This window comes from Petromyzon marinus, chromosome 22, assembly GCF_048934315.1.
Source record: "Petromyzon marinus isolate PM22_M1 ecotype Great Lakes invasive population chromosome 22, UKy_Petmar_22M1.pri1.0, whole genome shotgun sequence".
NCBI classification, from domain to species: Eukaryota; Metazoa; Chordata; class Hyperoartia; order Petromyzontiformes; family Petromyzontidae; genus Petromyzon; species Petromyzon marinus.
In genome coordinates this window covers 913,389-929,348 of record NC_133688.1, presented here as the reverse complement: position 1 = coordinate 929,348, position 15,960 = coordinate 913,389, and positions in this window count along the sequence as shown.

Here is a 15,960-nt window from a genome sequence, read left to right as displayed (position 1 = left end):
CCCAAACCGAGAGGATTCTGGGATTTTTGTGTTTTTTTGGTAATAACTCTGGAAGGAAACGTTGCAGTCCCATCAAGGTGGTACTCGTACTGCTCGCCTCGTCGAGCGGAATCCAAATATATGAATGGTTAAGCTATGTGATATGAAATGGACGAGCGACCAATAAAACAGCATGTATTATTGGGTTGAATGCTTTTTGCTATTCACAAAATAAAACAAAAGCAGTCATGCAAATATCTGAATTTTCACAGCACAGCAAAATCAGTTGCACCATTCAATTCCGCTCGTCCAGACGGGGAGAATTCAATCACATTCATTCGATGCGACGTTTCTTATGGGATTTAATGAGCGACAACATTTTGACCCCAAACCGAGAGGATTCTGGGATGTTTGTGGTTTTTTGGTAATAACTCTGGAAGAAAACGTCGCAGACCCATCAAGGTGGTACTCGTACTGCTCGCCTTATCGAGAGGAATCAAAATATATGAGTTGTTAAGCTATGGGATATGAAATGGACGAGCGACCAATAAAACAACATGTATTATGGGGTTGAATGCTTTTTGCTATTCACAAAATAAAACAAAAGCAGTCATGCAAATATCTGAATTTTCACAGCACAGCAAAATCAGTTGCACCATTCAATTCCGCTCGTCCAGACGGGGAGAACTCAATCACATTCATTCGATGCGACGTTTCTTATGGGATTTAATGAGCGACAACATTTTGACCCCAAACCGAGAGGATTCTGGGATGTTTGTGGTTTTTTGGTAATAACTCTGGAAGGAAACGTCAGAGACCCATCAAGGTGGTACTCGTACTGCTCGCCTCGTCGAGAGGAATCCAAATATATGAATGCTTAAGCTATGGGATATGAAATGGACGAGCGACCAATAAAACAACATGTATTATGGGGTTGAATGCTTTTTGATATTCACAAAATAAAACAAAAGCAATCATGCAAATATCTGAATTTTCCCAGCACAGCAAAATCAGTTGCACCATTCAATTCTGCTCTTCCAGACGGGGAGAATTCAATCACATTCTTTCGATGCGACGTTTCTTATGGGATTTAATGAGCGACAACATTTTGACCCCAAATCGAGAGGATTCTGGGATGTTTGTGTTTTTTTGGTAATAACTCTGGAAGGAAACGTCGCAGACCCATCAAGGTGGTACGCGTAATGCTCACCTCGTCGAGAGGAATCCAAATATATGAATGGTTAAGCTATGTGATATGAAATGGACGAGCGACCAATAAAACAGCATGTATTATGGGGTTGAATGCTTTTTGCTATTCACAAAATAAAACAAAAGCAGTCATGCAAATATCTGAATTTTCACAGCACAGCAAAATCAGTTGCACCATTCAATTCCGCTCGTCCAGACGGGGAGAATTCAATCACATTCATTCGATGCGACGTTTCTTATGGGATTTAATGAGCGACAACATTTTGACCCCAAACCGAGAGGATTCTGGGATGTTTGTGGTTTTTTGGTAATAACTCTGGAAGAAAACGTCGCAGACCCATCAAGGTGGTACTCGTACTGCTCGCCTTATCGAGAGGAATCAAAATATATGAGTTGTTAAGCTATGGGATATGAAATGGACGAGCGACCAATAAAACAACATGTATTATGGGGTTGAATGCTTTTTGCTATTCACAAAATAAAACAAAAGCAGTCATGCAAATATCTGAATTTTCACAGCACAGCAAAATCAGTTGCACCATTCAATTCCGCTCGTCCAGACGGGGAGAACTCAATCACATTCATTCGATGCGACGTTTCTTATGGGATTTAATGAGCGACAACATTTTGACCCCAAACCGAGAGGATTCTGGGATGTTTGTGGTTTTTTGGTAATAACTCTGGAAGAAAACGTCGCAGACCCATCAAGGTGGTACTCGTACTGCTCGCCTTATCGAGAGGAATCCAAATATATGATTTGTTAAGCTATGGGATATGAAATGGACGAGCGACCAATAAAACAACATGTATTATGGGGTTTAATGCTTTTGCTTTTCACAAAATAAAACAAAAGCAGTCATGCAAATATCTGAATTTTCACAGCACAGCAAAATCAGTTGCACCATTCAATTCCGCTCGTCCAGACGGGGAGAATTCAATTACATTCATTCGATGCGACGTTTCTTATGGGATTTAATGAGCGACAACATTTTGAGCCCAAACCGAGAGAATTCTGGGATGTTTGTGTTTTTTTGGTAATAACTCTGGAAGGAAACGTCGCATACCCATCAAGGTGGTACTCGTACTGCTCGACTCGTCGAAAGGAATCCAAATATATGAATGGTTAAGCTATGGGATATGAAATGGACGAGCGACCAATAAAACAGCATGTATTATGGGGTTGAATGCTTTTTGCTATTCACAAAATAAAACAAAAGCAGTCATGCAAATATCTGAATTTTCACAGCACAGCAAAATCAGTTGCACCATTCAATTCCGCTCGTCCAGACGGGGAGAATTCAATCACATTCATTCGATGCGACGTTTCTTATGGGATTTAATGAGCGACAACATTTTGACCCCAAACCGAGAGGATTCTGGGATGTTTGTGGTTTTTTGGTAATAACTCTGGAAGAAAACGTCGCAGACCCATCAAGGTGGTACTCGTACTGCTCGCCTTATCGAGAGGAATCCAAATATATGAGTTGTTAAGCTATGGGATATGAAATGGACGAGCGACCAATAAAACAACATGTATTATGGGGTTGAATGCTTTTTGCTATTCACAAAATAAAACAAAAGCAGTCATGCAAATATCTGAATTTTCACAGCACAGCAAAATCAGTTGCACCATTCAATTCCGCTCGTCCAGACGGGGAGAACTCAATCACATTCATTCGATGCGACGTTTCTTATGGGATTTAATGAGCGACAACATTTTGACCCCAAACCGAGAGGATTCTGGGATGTTTGTGTTTTTTTGGTAATAACTCTGGAAGGAAACGTCGCAGACCCGTCAAGGTGGTACTCGTACTGCTCGCCTCTTCGAGAGGAATCCAAATATATGAATGCTTAAGCTATGGGATATGAAATGGACGAGCGACCAATAAAACAACATGTATTATGGGGTTGAATGCTTTTTGCTATTCACAAAATAAAACAAAAGCAATCATGCAAATATCTGAATTTTCCCAGCACAGCAAAATCAGTTGCACCATTCAATTCCGCTCTTCCAGACGGGGAGAATTCAATCACATTCATTCGATGCGACGTTTCTTATGGGATTTAATGAGCGACAACATTTTGACCCCAAACCGAGAGGATTCTGGGATTTTTGTGTTTTTTTGGTAATAACTCTGGAAGGAAACGTTGCAGTCCCATCAAGGTGGTACTCGTACTGCTCGCCTCGTCGAGCGGAATCCAAATATATGAATGGTTAAGCTATGTGATATGAAATGGACGAGCGACCAATAAAACAGCATGTATTATTGGGTTGAATGCTTTTTGCTATTCACAAAATAAAACAAAAGCAGTCATGCAAATATCTGAATTTTCACAGCACAGCAAAATCAGTTGCACCATTCAATTCCGCTCGTCCAGACGGGGAGAATTCAATCACATTCATTCGATGCGACGTTTCTTATGGGATTTAATGAGCGACAACATTTTGACCCCAAACCGAGAGGATTCTGGGATGTTTGTGGTTTTTTGGTAATAACTCTGGAAGAAAACGTCGCAGACCCATCAAGGTGGTACTCGTACTGCTCGCCTTATCGAGAGGAATCAAAATATATGAGTTGTTAAGCTATGGGATATGAAATGGACGAGCGACCAATAAAACAACATGTATTATGGGGTTGAATGCTTTTTGCTATTCACAAAATAAAACAAAAGCAGTCATGCAAATATCTGAATTTTCACAGCACAGCAAAATCAGTTGCACCATTCAATTCCGCTCGTCCAGACGGGGAGAACTCAATCACATTCATTCGATGCGACGTTTCTTATGGGATTTAATGAGCGACAACATTTTGACCCCAAACCGAGAGGATTCTGGGATGTTTGTGGTTTTTTGGTAATAACTCTGGAAGGAAACGTCAGAGACCCATCAAGGTGGTACTCGTACTGCTCGCCTCGTCGAGAGGAATCCAAATATATGAATGCTTAATCTATGGGATATGAAATGGACGAGCGACCAATAAAACAACATGTATTATGGGGTTGAATGCTTTTTGCTATTCACAAAATAAAACAAAAGCAATCATGCAAATATCTGAATTTTCACAGCACAGCAAAATCAGTTGCACCATTCAATTCCGCTCGTCCAGACGGGGAGAATTCAATCACATTCATTCGATGCGAAGTTTCTTATGGGATTTAATGAGCGACAACATTTTGACCCCAAACCGAGAGGATTCTGGGATGTTTGTGGTTTTTTGGTAATAACTCTGGAAGGAAACGTCGCAGACCCGTCAAGGTGGTACTCGTACTGCTCGCCTCTTCGAGAGGAATCCAAATATATGAATGCTTAAGCTATGGGATATGAAATGGACGAGCGACCAATAAAACAACATGTATTATGGGGTTGAATGCTTTTTGATATTCACAAAATAAAACAAAAGCAATCATGCAAATATCTGAATTTTCCCAGCACAGCAAAATCAGTTGCACCATTCAATTCTGCTCTTCCAGACGGGGAGAATTCAATCACATTCTTTCGATGCGACGTTTCTTATGGGATTTAATGAGCGACAACATTTTGACCCCAAATCGAGAGGATTCTGGGATGTTTGTGTTTTTTTGGTAATAACTCTGGAAGGAAACGTCGCAGACCCATCAAGGTGGTACGCGTAATGCTCACCTCGTCGAGAGGAATCCAAATATATGAATGGTTAAGCTATGTGATATGAAATGGACGAGCGACCAATAAAACAGCATGTATTATGGGGTTGAATGCTTTTTGCTATTCACAAAATAAAACAAAAGCAGTCATGCAAATATCTGAATTTTCACAGCACAGCAAAATCAGTTGCACCATTCAATTCCGCTCGTCCAGACGGGGAGAATTCAAACACATTCAGTCGATGCGATGTTTCTTATGGGATTTAATGAGCGACAACATTTTGAGCCCAAACCGAGAGGATTCTGGGATGTTTGTGTTTTTTTGGTAATAACTCTGGAAGGAAACGTCGCATACCCATCAAGGTGGTACTCGTACTGCTCGCCTCGTCGAAAGGAATCCAAATATATGAATGGTTAAGCTATGGGATATGAAATGGACGAGCGACCAATAAAACAGCATGTATTATGGGGTTGAATGCTTTTTGCTATTCACAAAATAAAACAAAAGCAGTCATGCAAATATCTGAATTTTCACAGCACAGCAAAATCAGTTGCACCATTCAATTCCGCTCGTCCAGACGGGGAGAATTCAATCACATTCATTCGATGCGACGTTTCTCATGGGATTTAATGAGCGACAACATTTTGACCCCAAACCGAGAGGATTCTGGGATGTTTGTGGTTTTTTGGTAATAACTCTGGAAGAAAACGTCGCAGACCCATCAAGGTGGTACTCGTACTGCTCGCCTTATCGAGAGGAATCCAAATATATGAGTTGTTAAGCTATGGGATATGAAATGGACGAGCGACCAATAAAACAACATGTATTATGGGGTTGAATGCTTTTGCTTTTCACAAAATTAAACAAAAGCAGTCATGCAAATATCTGAATTTTCACAGCACAGCAAAATCAGTTGCACCATTCAATTCCGCTCGTCCAGACGGGGAGAATTCAAACACATTCAGTCGATGCGATGTTTCTTATGGGATTTAATGAGTGACAACATTTTGAGCCCAAACCGAGAGGATTCTGGGATGTTTGAGTTTTTTTGGTAATAACTCTGGAAGGAAACGTCGCATACCCATCAACGTGGTACTCGTACTGCTCGCCTCGTCGAAAGGAATCCAAATATATGAATGGTTAAGCTATGGGATATGAAATGGACGAGCGACCAATAAAACAGCATGTATTATGGGGTTGAATGCTTTTTGCTATTCACAAAATAAAACAAAAGCAGTCATGCAAATATCTGAATTTTCACAGCACAGCAAAATCAGTTGCACCATTCAATTCCGCTCGTCCAGACGGGGAGAATTCAATCACATTCATTCGATGCGACGTTTCTCATGGGATTTAATGAGCGACAACATTTTGACCCCAAACCGAGAGGATTCTGGGATGTTTGTGGTTTTTTGGTAATAACTCTGGAAGAAAACGTCGCAGACCCATCAAGGTGGTAATCGTACTGCTCGCCTTATCGAGAGGAATCCAAATATATGAGTTGTTAAGCTATGGGATATGAAATGGACGAGCGACCAATAAAACAACATGTATTATGGGGTTTAATGCTTTTGCTTTTCACAAAATAAAACAAAAGCAGTCATGCAAATATCTGAATTTTCACAGCACAGCAAAATCAGTTGCACCATTCAATTCCGCTCGTCCAGACGGGGAGAATTCAATCACATTCATTCGATGCGACGTTTCTTATGGGATTTAATGAGCGACAACATTTTGACCCCAAACCGAGAGGATTCTGGGATGTTTGTGGTTTTTTGGTAATAACTCTGGAAGGAAACGTCGCAGACCCGTCAAGGTGGTACTCGTACTGCTCGCCTCTTCGAGAGGAATCCAAATATATGAATGCTTAAGCTATGGGATATGAAATGGACGAGCGACCAATAAAACAACATGTATTATGGGGTTGAATGCTTTTTGCTATTCACAAAATAAAACAAAAGCAGTCATGCAAATATCTGAATTTTCCCAGCACAGCAAAATCAGTTGCACCATTCAATTCCGCTCTTCCAGACGGGGAGAATTCAATCACATTCATTCGATGCGACGTTTCTTATGGGATTTAATGAGCGACAACATTTTGACCCCAAACCGAGAGGATTCTGGGATGTTTGTGGTTTTTTGGTAATAACTCTGGAAGAAAACGTCGCAGACCCATCAAGGTGGTACTCGTACTGCTCGCCTTATCGAGAGGAATCAAAATATATGAGTTGTTAAGCTATGGGATATGAAATGGACGAGCGACCAATAAAACAACATGTATTATGGGGTTGAATGCTTTTTGCTATTCACAAAATAAAACAAAAGCAGTCATGCAAATATCTGAATTTTCACAGCACAGCAAAATCAGTTGCACCATTCAATTCCGCTCGTCCAGACGGGGAGAACTCAATCACATTCATTCGATGCGACGTTTCTTATGGGATTTAATGAGCGACAACATTTTGACCCCAAACCGAGAGGATTCTGGGATGTTTGTGGTTTTTTGGTAATAACTCTGGAAGGAAACGTCAGAGACCCATCAAGGTGGTACTCGTACTGCTCGCCTCGTCGAGAGGAATCCAAATATATGAATGCTTAAGCTATGGGATATGAAATGGACGAGTGACCAATAAAACAACATGTATTATGGGGTTGAATGCTTTTTGCTATTCACAAAATAAAACAAAAGCAATCATGCAAATATCTGAATTTTCACAGCACAGCAAAATCAGTTGCACCATTCAATTCCGCTCGTCCAGACGGGGAGAATTCAATCACATTCATTCGATGCGACGTTTCTTATGGGATTTAATGAGCGACAACATTTTGACCCCAAACCGAGAGGATTCTGGGATGTTTGTGGTTTTTTGGTAATAACTCTGGAAGGAAACGTCGCAGACCCGTCAAGGTGGTACTCGTACTGCTCGCCTCTTCGAGAGGAATCCAAATATATGAATGCTTAAGCTATGGGATATGAAATGGACGAGCGACCAATAAAACAACATGTATTATGGGGTTGAATGCTTTTTGATATTCACAAAATAAAACAAAAGCAATCATGCAAATATCTGAATTTTCCCAGCACAGCAAAATCAGTTGCACCATTCAATTCCGCTCTTCCAGACGGGGAGAATTCAATCACATTCATTCGATGCGACGTTTCTTATGGGATTTAATGAGCGACAACATTTTGACCCCAAATCGAGAGGATTCTGGGATGTTTGTGTTTTTTTGGTAATAACTCTGGAAGGAAACGTCGCAGACCCATCAAGGTGGTACGCGTACTGCTCACCTCGTCGAGAGGAATCCAAATATATGAATGGTTAAGCTATGTGATATGAAATGGACGAGCGACCAATAAAACAGCATGTATTATGGGGTTGAATGCTTTTTGCTATTCACAAAATAAAACAAAAGCAGTCATGCAAATATCTGAATTTTCACAGCACAGCAAAATCAGTTGCACCATTCAATTCCGCTCGTCCAGACGGGGAGAATTCAAACACATTCAGTCGATGCGATGTTTCTTTTGGGATTTAATGAGCGACAACATTTTGAGCCCAAACCGAGAGGATTCTGGGATGTTTGTGTTTTTTTGGTAATAACTCTGGAAGGAAACGTCGCATACCCATCAAGGTGGTACTCGTACTGCTCGCCTCGTCGAAAGGAATCCAAATATATGAATGGTTAAGCTATGGGATATGAAATGGACGAGCGACCAATAAAACAGCATGTATTATGGGGTTGAATGCTTTTTGCTATTCACAAAATAAAACAAAAGCAGTCATGCAAATATCTGAATTTTCACAGCACAGCAAAATCAGTTGCACCATTCAATTCCGCTCGTCCAGACGGGGAGAATTCAATCACATTCATTCGATGCGACGTTTCTTATGGGATTTAATGAGCGACAACATTTTGACCCCAAACCGAGAGGATTCTGGGATGTTTGTGGTTTTTTGGTAATAACTCTGGAAGGAAACGTCGCAGACCCGTCAAGGTGGTACTCGTACTGCTCGCCTCTTCGAGAGGAATCCAAATATATGAATGCTTAAGCTATGGGATATGAAATGGACGAGCGACCAATAAAACAACATGTATTATGGGGTTGAATGCTTTTTGATATTCACAAAATAAAACAAAAGCAATCATGCAAATATCTGAATTTTCCCAGCACAGCAAAATCAGTTGCACCATTCAATTCCGCTCTTCCAGACGGGGAGAATTCAATCACATTCATTCGATGCGACGTTTCTTATGGGATTTAATGAGCGACAACATTTTGACCCCAAATCGAGAGGATTCTGGGATGTTTGTGTTTTTTTGGTAATAACTCTGGAAGGAAACGTCGCAGACCCATCAAGGTGGTACGCGTACTGCTCACCTCGTCGAGAGGAATCCAAATATATGAATGGTTAAGCTATGTGATATGAAATGGACGAGCGACCAATAAAACAGCATGTATTATGGGGTTGAATGCTTTTTGCTATTCACAAAATAAAACAAAAGCAGTCATGCAAATATCTGAATTTTCACAGCACAGCAAAATCAGTTGCACCATTCAATTCCGCTCGTCCAGACGGGGAGAATTCAAACACATTCAGTCGATGCGATGTTTCTTATGGGATTTAATGAGCGACAACATTTTGAGCCCAAACCGAGAGGATTCTGGGATGTTTGTGTTTTTTTGGTAATAACTCTGGAAGGAAACGTCGCATACCCATCAAGGTGGTACTCGTACTGCTCGCCTCGTCGAAAGGAATCCAAATATATGAATGGTTAAGCTATGGGATATGAAATGGACGAGCGACCAATAAAACAGCATGTATTATGGGGTTGAATGCTTTTTGCTATTCACAAAATAAAACAAAAGCAGTCATGCAAATATCTGAATTTTCACAGCACAGCAAAATCAGTTGCACCATTCAATTCCGCTCGTCCAGACGGGGAGAATTCAATCACATTCATTCGATGCGACGTTTCTCATGGGATTTAATGAGCGACAACATTTTGACCCAAAACCGAGAGGATTCTGGGATGTTTGTGGTTTTTTGGTAATAACTCTGGAAGAAAACGTCGCATACCCATCAACGTGGTACTCGTACTGCTCGCCTCGTCGAAAGGAATCCAAATATATGAATGGTTAAGCTATGGGATATGAAATGGACGAGCGACCAATAAAACAGCATGTATTATGGGGTTGAATGCTTTTTGCTATTCACAAAATAAAACAAAAGCAGTCATGCAAATATCTGAATTTTCACAGCACAGCAAAATCAGTTGCACCATTCAATTCCGCTCGTCCAGACGGGGAGAATTCAATCACATTCATTCGATGCGACGTTTCTCATGGGATTTAATGAGCGACAACATTTTGACCCCAAACCGAGAGGATTCTGGGATGTTTGTGGTTTTTTGGTAATAACTCTGGAAGAAAACGTCGCAGACCCATCAAGGTGGTACTCGTACTGCTCGCCTTATCGAGAGGAATCCAAATATATGAGTTGTTAAGCTATGGGATATGAAATGGACGAGCGACCAATAAAACAACATGTATTATGGGGTTTAATGCTTTTGCTTTTCACAAAATAAAACAAAAGCAGTCATGCAAATATCTGAATTTTCACAGCACAGCAAAATCAGTTGCACCATTCAATTCCGCTCGTCCAGACGGGGAGAATTCAATCACATTTATTCGATGCGACGTTTCTTATGGGATTTAATGAGCAACAACATTTTAACCCCAAACCGAGAGGATTCTGGGATGTTTGTGCTTTTTTGGTAATAACTCTGGAAGGAAACGTCGCAGACCCATCAAGGTGGTACTCGTACTGCTCGCCTCGTCGAGAGGAATCCAAATATATGAATGGTTAAGCTATGTGATATGAAATGGACGAGCGACCAATAAAACAGCATGTATTATGGGGTTGAATGCTTTTTGCTATTCACAAAATAAAACAAAAGCAGTCATGCAAATATCTGAATTTTCACAGCACAGCAAAATCAGTTGCACCATTCAATTCCGCTCTTCCAGACGGGGAGAATTCAATCACATTCATTCGATGCGACGTTTCTTATGGGATTTAATGAGCGACAACATTTTGACCCCAAACCGAGAGGATTCTGGGATGTTTGTGTTTTTTTTGGTAATAACTCTGGAAGGAAACGTCGCAGACCCATCAAGGTGGTACTCGTACTGCTCGCCTCGTCGAGAGGAATCCAAATATATGAATGGTTAAGCTATGTGATATGAAATGGACGAGCGACCAATAAAACAGCATGTATTATGGGGTTGAATGCTTTTTGCTATTCACAAAATAAAACAAAAGCAGTCATGCAAATATCTGAATTTTCACAGCACAGCAAAATCAGTTGCACCATTCAATTCCGCTCGTCCAGACGGGGAGAATTCAATCACATTCATTCGATGCGACGTTTCTCATGGGATTTAATGAGCGACAACATTTTGACCCCAAACCGAGAGGATTCTGGGATGTTTGTGGTTTTTTGGAAATAACTCTGGAAGAAAACGTCGCAGACCCATCAAGGTGGTACTCGTACTGCTCGCCTTATCGAGAGGAATCCAAATATATGAGTTGTTAAGCTATGGGATATGAAATGGACGAGCGACCAATAAAACAACATGTATTATGGGGTTTAATGCTTTTGCTTTTCACAAAATAAAACAAAAGCAGTCATGCAAATATCTGAATTTTCACAGCACAGCAAAATCAGTTGCACCATTCAATTCCGCTCGTCCAGACGGGGAGAATTCAATCACATTTATTCGATGCGACGTTTCTTATGGGATTTAATGAGCAACAACATTTTGACCCCAAACCGAGAGGATTCTGGGATGTTTGTGTTTTTTTGGTAATAACTCTGGAAGGAAACGTCGCAGACCCATCAAGGTGGTACTCGTACTGCTCGCCTCGTCGAGAGGAATCCAAATATATGAATGGTTAAGCTATGTGATATGAAATGGACGAGCGACCAATAAAACAGCATGTATTATGGGGTTGAATGCTTTTTGCTATTCACAAAATAAAACAAAAGCAGTCATGCAAATATCTGAATTTTCACAGCACAGCAAAATCAGTTGCACCATTCAATTCCGCTCTTCCAGACGGGGAGAATTCAATCACATTCATTCGATGCGACGTTTCTTATGGGATTTAATGAGCGACAACATTTTGACCCCAAACCGAGAGGATTCTGGGATGTTTGTGTTTTTTTTGGTAATAACTCTGGAAGGAAACGTCGCAGACCCATCAAGGTGGTACTCGTACTGCTCGCCTCGTCGAGAGGAATCCAAATATATGAATGGTTAAGCTATGTGATATGAAATGGACGAGCGACCAATAAAACAGCATGTATTATGGGGTTGAATGCTTTTTGCTATTCACAAAATAAAACAAAAGCAGTCATGCAAATATCTGAATTTTCACAGCACAGCAAAATCAGTTGCACCATTCAATTCCGCTCGTCCAGACGGGGAGAATTCAATCACATTCATTCGATGCGACGTTTCTTATGGGATTTAATGAGCAACAACATTTTGACCCCAAACCGAGAGGATTCTGGGATGTTTGTGTTTTTTCGGTAATAACTCTGGAAGGAAACGTCGCAGACCCATCAAGGTGGTACTCGTACTGCTCGCCTCGTCGAGAGGAATCCAAATATATGAATGGTTAAGCTATGTGATATGAAATGGACGAGCGACCAATAAAACAGCATGTATTATGGGGTTGAATGCTTTTTGCTATTCACAAAATAAAACAAAAGCAGTCATGCAAATATCTGAATTTTCACAGCACAGCAAAATCAGTTGCACCATTAAATTCCGCTCTTCCAGACGGGGAGAATTCAATCACATTCATTCGATGCGACGTTTCTTATGGGATTTAATGAGCGACAACATTTTGACCCCAAACCGAGAGGATTCTGGGATGTTTGTGGTTTTTTGGTAATAACTCTGGAAGGAAACGTCGCAGACCCGTCAAGGTGGTACTCGTACTGCTCGCCTCTTCGAGAGGAATCCAAATATATGAATGCTTAAGCTATGGGATATGAAATGGACGAGCGACCAATAAAACAACATGTATTATGGGGTTGAATGCTTTTTGATATTCACAAAATAAAACAAAAGCAATCATGCAAATATCTGAATTTTCCCAGCACAGCAAAATCAGTTGCACCATTCAATTCCGCTCTTCCAGACGGGGAGAATTCAATCACATTCATTCGATGCGACGTTTCTTATGGGATTTAATGAGCGACAACATTTTGACCCCAAACCGAGAGGATTCTGGGATGTTTGTGGTTTTTTGGTAATAACTCTGGAAGAAAACGTCGCAGACCCATCAAGGTGGTACTCGTACTGCTCGCCTTATCGAGAGGAATCCAAATATATGAGTTGTTAAGCTATGGGATATGAAATGGACGAGCGACCAATAAAACAACATGTATTATGGGGTTTAATGCTTTTGCTTTTCACAAAATAAAACAAATGCAGTCATGCAAATATCTGAATTTTCACAGCACAGCAAAATCAGTTGCACCATTCAATTCCGCTCGTCCAGACGAGGAGAATTCAATCACATTTATTCGATGCGACGTTTCTTATGGGATTTAATGAGCAACAACATTTTGACCCCAAACCGAGAGGATTCTGGGATGTTTGTGTTTTTTTGGTAATAACTCTGGAAGGAAACGTCGCAGACCCATCAAGGTGGTACTCGTACTGCTCGCCTCGTCGAGAGGAATCCAAATATATGAATGGTTAAGCTATGTGATATGAAATGGACGAGCGACCAATAAAACAGCATGTATTATGGGGTTGAATGCTTTTTGCTATTCACAAAATAAAACAAAAGCAGTCATGCAAATATCTGAATTTTCACAGCACAGCAAAATCAGTTGCACCATTCAATTCCGCTCTTCCAGACGGGGAGAATTCAATCACATTCATTCGATGCGACGTTTCTTATGGGATTTAATGAGCGACAACATTTTGACCCCAAATCGAGAGGATTCTGGGATGTTTGTGTTTTTTTGGTAATAACTCTGGAAGGAAACGTCGCAGACCCATCAAGGTGGTACGCGTACTGCTCACCTCGTCGAGAGGAATCCAAATATATGAATGATTAAGCTATGTGATATGAAATGGACGAGCGACCAATAAAACAGCATGTATTATGGGGTTGAATGCTTTTTGCTATTCACAAAATAAAACAAAAGCAGTCATGCAAATATCTGAATTTTCACAGCACAGCAAAATCAGTTGCACCATTCAATTCCGCTCGTCCAGACGGGGAGAATTCAAACACATTCAGTCGATGCGATGTTTCTTATGGGATTTAATGAGCGACAACATTTTGAGCCCAAACCGAGAGGATTCTGGGATGTTTGTGTTTTTTTGGTAATAACTCTGGAAGGAAACGTCGCATACCCATCAAGGTGGTACTCGTACTGCTCGCCTCGTCGAAAGGAATCCAAATATATGAATGGTTACGCTATGGGATATGAAATGGACGAGCGACCAATAAAACAGCATGTATTATGGGGTTGAATGCTTTTTGCTATTCACAAAATAAAACAAAAGCAGTCATGCAAATATCTGAATTTTCACAGCACAGCAAAATCAGTTGCACCATTCAATTCCGCTCGTCCAGACGGGGAGAATTCAATCACATTCATTCGATGCGACGTTTCTCATGGGATTTAATGAGCGACAACATTTTGACCCCAAACCGAGAGGATTCTGGGATGTTTGTGGTTTTTTGGTAATAACTCTGGAAGAAAACGTCGCAGACCCATCAAGGTGGTACTCGTACTGCTCGCCTTATCGAGAGGAATCCAAATATATGAGTTGTTAAGCTATGGGATATGAAATGGACGAGCGACCAATAAAACAACATGTATTATGGGGTTTAATGCTTTTGCTTTTCACAAAATAAAACAAATGCAGTCATGCAAATATCTGAATTTTCACAGCACAGCAAAATCAGTTGCACCATTCAATTCCGCTCGTCCAGACGAGGAGAATTCAATCACATTTATTCGATGCGACGTTTCTTATGGGATTTAATGAGCAACAACATTTTGACCCCAAACCGAGAGGATTCTGGGATGTTTGTGTTTTTTTGGTAATAACTCTGGAAGGAAACGTCGCAGACCCATCAAGGTGGTACTCGTACTGCTCGCCTCGTCGAGAGGAATCCAAATATATGAATGGTTAAGCTATGTGATATGAAATGGACGAGCGACCAATAAAACAGCATGTATTATGGGGTTGAATGCTTTTTGCTATTCACAAAATAAAACAAAAGCAGTCATGCAAATATCTGAATTTTCACAGCACAGCAAAATCAGTTGCACCATTCAATTCCGCTCTTCCAGACGGGGAGAATTCAATCACATTCATTCGATGCGACGTTTCTTATGGGATTTAATGAGCGACAACATTTTGACCCCAAATCGAGAGGATTCTGGGATGTTTGTGTTTTTTTGGTAATAACTCTGGAAGGAAACGTCGCAGACCCATCAAGGTGGTACGCGTACTGCTCACCTCGTCGAGAGGAATCCAAATATATGAATGATTAAGCTATGTGATATGAAATGGACGAGCGACCAATAAAACAGCATGTATTATGGGGTTGAATGCTTTTTGCTATTCACAAAATAAAACAAAAGCAGTCATGCAAATATCTGAATTTTCACAGCACAGCAAAATCAGTTGCACCATTCAATTCCGCTCGTCCAGACGGGGAGAATTCAAACACATTCAGTCGATGCGATGTTTCTTATGGGATTTAATGAGCGACAACATTTTGAGCCCAAACCGAGAGGATTCTGGGATGTTTGTGTTTTTTTGGTAATAACTCTGGAAGGAAACGTCGCATACCCATCAAGGTGGTACTCGTACTGCTCGCCTCGTCGAAAGGAATCCAAATATATGAATGGTTACGCTATGGGATATGAAATGGACGAGCGACCAATAAAACAGCATGTATTATGGGGTTGAATGCTTTTTGCTATTCACAAAATAAAACAAAAGCAGTCATGCAAATATCTGAATTTTCACAGCACAGCAAAATCAGTTGCACCATTCAATTCCGCTCGTCCAGACGGGGAGAATTCAATCACAT